The 4,252-nt window shown below is 54.0% G+C and overlaps 1 protein-coding gene across 3 annotated transcripts in view; it reads right to left on the bottom strand.

The window, feature by feature from the left end:
• The window catches only part of CRACR2B (calcium release activated channel regulator 2B), a 6,363-nt gene extending 5,595 nt beyond the window's left edge, over positions 1–768 (bottom strand). Inside the window, exon 1 of one of the 3 annotated variants that reach the window (XM_006164415.3) lies at positions 675–768. The gene's annotated coding sequence lies outside the window, so the exon portion shown is untranslated. The remainder of the gene's footprint in view (positions 1–674) is intronic. The other 2 variants (XM_006164416.3, XM_006164414.3) reach the window with 2 other exon arrangements.
• Between the last annotated feature and the right edge of the window lie 3,484 nt (positions 769–4,252).

The following is a 4,252-nucleotide window of genomic DNA, read 5'->3' on the forward strand; positions in this document are numbered from 1 at the left end:
CAGCTGCGCCGCCGCACCTGCCGCGCTCCCCGGCCGCTCCTCCCGGAAACGCGAGGCGCGCCCCGCCCCTGCTCGGACCCCGACTGCTCGCCTGGGGGCGCGGGCCGCGGTGGCCCCTGCTGCCTTTCAGGCACCGGCCCGGCGCTGGCCGGCCCGGCGGAGCCGAAGTGCGCTGCTGTGGCTGTGCCCCCGCCTCTTGGGGCTGCCCCGGCGACCTGACCCCCAGAGGGCCCGAGAGTCTGGCCCAGATGGGCAAGAACGAGCCGTGCTGCGGGACAGCGATGTCGAGGGGACCTGGGGACCCTCTGGGGCAGGGCGGGGCATGCACTAGCATCTAGCGAGGGGCCAAAAACTGTAGGAAAAAGCTGGCCAGGAAAGACTAAGTATTTCCAGTGGCTATCGCTAGAGGCGAGGAGGTTTTACTGTCGCCTCTGTATTTCCCAATTTTGGTTTTTCCCATTTGAACAATAAACACGAAGTACTAGAAAATGGTATCTAAGCGTGAGGGTGAGTGCGAAGTAGAGCAAGGCCCCACGTCAGTGCCCCCACACACACTTTGTGGCGCACAGCGCACTAGGGGTCCCCTGGGAGGGGGCAGGGAGAGCTGGGGAGGGAATCCCTTCGACCTCCCAAGGTCCTTCCTTCCTTCCCGGCCTGGCGGCCCCCGCACCCACCTGGAGGGCTGGCCGCACTGCTCTGCTGGGTGCTCAGGGGCTGAGGCCTGCTTCTCAAGGCAAGGGGCCCGGGCTCAAGCCCAACCACAACAGGTTGGGCCTATAGGACAGGACCTTGAGGGGGGCGGCCCCTGGCACAGGCGCCCGTCGTCGCCAAGGACCTGCCGGGCCGGCTCACCCAGTCCTGCGGTCCCAGGTCCCAGGACCAACCGTTATTGTTGGCTGGGGGCTGCCACCACAGCCGGCCTACACTGTCGGGGAGGGGCCGATGGGGGCTGGAAAGCCGCAGGCGCAGGTCTCTGCTCGGTGCCCTTCCTGCCTGGTCACCAAGGAGGGCTGCCCTGGGAAGAGGACGCCATGGGAACCATGTCTACAGATAGAGTTGCGCTCTCTTCAAGCAGAGCCTTGCTCCATATTCCTGACCCGGAGTCAGGGCATGGGGGCAAGGAGGCAGTGCACGAGGCCAGCGGTACCTGTGGCTATGCCAGAGGGCCAGAATTCAGCACAGAGCCCAGGTTACATGCCCAAGGTGGAGCAGGGCCCGGTCATCCAGCACTGAAACAGCCCCGCGCCCGGCCATGTCGCTGTGTGAAGCCAAGGGCAGACACCACCTTTTGTAAACATTTTTTTTTTTAAAGAGAGATTTTTGCTATAGGGTGCGTGCACTCACCAGAGAGACAGAGACAGGGGATGGCAAAGCCACAATCCCTTCTACTCCATTCTCTTCTTGGGATCTTGGGCACACACACGTGCCCAGAATGAGTTTTAAGGCGCCGGGTCTGGGACTCAAACTGTGCTTGACTGTGTGGGAGTCCAGCAGCATAGCCATCACGCCATCTGCTGGTCTCAACATCGTTTTTACTTTGCCAGGATCTTGGTCCCAAATGTTTCCATGAACCCTCAGAAAGCTATGCCCAAGGGTTAGCCAGAGGCCTCGGTGCTAAGTGGGAGGCACTTCAAAAGAAGGGGGAGGGTGGCAGGTGGTATGGTGGCCAAGACAGTTGGACTCCCACATAGCTGAATGTGGTTCAAGTCCCGGACTTGGCAGCTTGCTCTCTTACTTTCCTTCTCTCTCTCTCTGGTCTTCAAAAAATAAAAAAATAAAAATAATGACAGTCGGGGCCAGCAGGTGGTGTGGTGGTTAAGGGTACTGGACTCCCACATGACCAACTGTGGTTCAAGTCCCAGACCTGGATTCTCGCTTTCTCACTTTCTCCCTGAAAATATTAAGATAATCATAATAAATTTTTTAAAATAATGGCAATGAAGGACCAGCAGTTGGCGTAATGGCTATGTCGCAGGACTCCCATGTAGTCAACTGTGGTTCGAGTCCTGGACCCGGTGGCTTAAACTCACACCGGGTGCATGTGCATACGTGCATGCCCAAGATCCCGAGAGGAGAATGGAGGAGAAGGGATTGCAACGTGGCCATCCCCCCTGGGGGGGTGATTTCTCACTTTCTGTCTCTCTGTCTCTCTCTCTGTCTCTCTGGCAAGTGCACACGCCCTATAGCTAAAAATCTCTCAAAAAAAAAAATAATGACAATGAGTAAGATTTAAAAATTCTTTTTTAAAATTATTTTTTATTTAATTACATTTGTTATTGTTTTTAAAATTATTTTTAAATTTTATTTATTTATTTTTTCTTTTTTTGGAGAGGTTTTTGCTATAGGGCGTGTGCGCTCACCAGACAGACAGAGAGAGGCAGTTGGGGTGACTTCCTTTCCAGATGGTCTCAGCCTGCATCTTAGGGGTGAGAACTCCCAGCTCCTGATCCAGTCCAGGCTGCTCTTAGCCCAGGGTTTAGCTTCTGCCCAGCCTGTTGGTGGTAGAGGGCCCCAGCACTCCGTGGGAGTCCATCTCTCCACCCTCCTCTACCCTGCTGCATTACGGCCTGTCCACCGCAGTAAGCTGCTGGAACAGGCCACGTGTCAGAGCGCGCTCGTGCCCAAATGCAGAGCCCTTGCGTGATGTTGTTCCATGGGCCTGTTTTTTTGTTTTGTTTTGTTTTGTTTTGTTGAGAGGTTTTTGCTATAGGGTGCATGTGCTCGCCAGACAGAGAGAGACAGAGAGATAGAAAGCGAGAAATCACCCCCCCCCCGGGGGATGGCCACGCCGCAATCCCTTCTCCTTCATTCTCCTCTGGGGATCTTGGGCACGCACACACACATGCACGGTGTGAGTTTAAGCCACCGGGTCCGGGACTCGAACCACGGTCAACTACGTGGGAGTCCAGCGACATAGCCATTACGCTAACTGCTGGTCCCTAAATTTTATTTATTCATTTATTTTATTTTGACCAGAGAGAGACATACAGAGAGAGAGGGAAAGTGAGAAAGCAAGCCACTAGGTTGGGGATTCGAACTGTGGTCGGCCACATGAGAGTGTCCAGCACCTTAACCACCACATCACCTGCTGATTCCCCTTATTATTATTTTTTAATTTGGCCAGACAGAGACAGAAAGAGAGAGAAAGGGAAAGTGAGAAAGCAAGCCACCAGGTCCGAGACTTGAACGGTGGTCAGCCATGTGGGAATCTAGCGCCTTTAACCACTATACAACCTGCTGGCTCCTAAATTTAAAAAAAAAAAATTTTTTTTTGGAGAAGTTTCTGCTATGGGGTGCGTGTGCTTGCCAGAAAGACAGAGAGAGACAGAAAGCGAGAAATCACCCCCCACGGAGGATGGCCACACCACAATCCCTTCTCCTCCATTCTCCTCTCGGGATCCTGGGTGCACACACACACGTGCCTGGCGTGAGTTTAAGCTGCAGGGTCTGGGACTCAAACCACAGTCAACTACATGGAAGTCCAGTGACATAGCCATTATGCCAACTTCTGGTCCCCCAAAATTCTTTTTTATGGGAGAAGTTTTTGCTATAGGGTGCATGCACTCGTCAGAAAGACAGAGAGACAGAGAGACAGAAAGTGAGAAATTACCCCCAGGGGGGTTGGCCACACTGCAATCCCTTTTCCTCCATTCTCCTCTCAGGATCCTAGGCATGCATGCACATGTGCCTGGCATGAGATTAAGCCACCGGGTCTGGGACTCGAACCACAGTCAACTACATGGGAGTCCAGTGACATAGTCATTACACCAATTGTTGGTTTCCAAAACTTCTAAAAAAAAAAAAAGCGTGAGGCATATGTGTGGGGCCACACCAGAGGGGTGTGCAGAATCCAAGAGCCTCTCAATTGCTCACAAGAGAGGGCTCTAAGCCCAGCTGACAGGCCCAGGATGTAATCCTGGAAGTCAGGTGAGGTGGCACAGGCCTGTAGTCTTAGCCATTTGGGAGGCTGAGGCAGGAGGATCAGCAGTTTGAGGTCAGCCTGGGCAAGAAAGTGAGATCCTGTCTCAAAAAACAAGAAAAGCGGCTAGCAGCTGGTGTAGTGGGTGAAGCCCTGGACTCACACATGGTCGCTCGTGGTTCCAGTCCCAGACCCGACAACTTGCAACATGCCAGGTGCATGGTCAAAATCCCGAGAGAATAAAGGAGAAGGGATTGCAGTGTGGCCATCCCCCTGGGGGTGATTTCTCACTTTCTGTCTCTCTCTGTGTCTCTGGCAAGACCACACGCCCAT

Source organism: Tupaia chinensis, unplaced genomic scaffold (assembly GCF_000334495.1).
Source record: "Tupaia chinensis unplaced genomic scaffold, TupChi_1.0 Scaffold143624_1, whole genome shotgun sequence".
Lineage (NCBI taxonomy): Eukaryota > Metazoa > Chordata > Mammalia > Scandentia > Tupaiidae > Tupaia > Tupaia belangeri.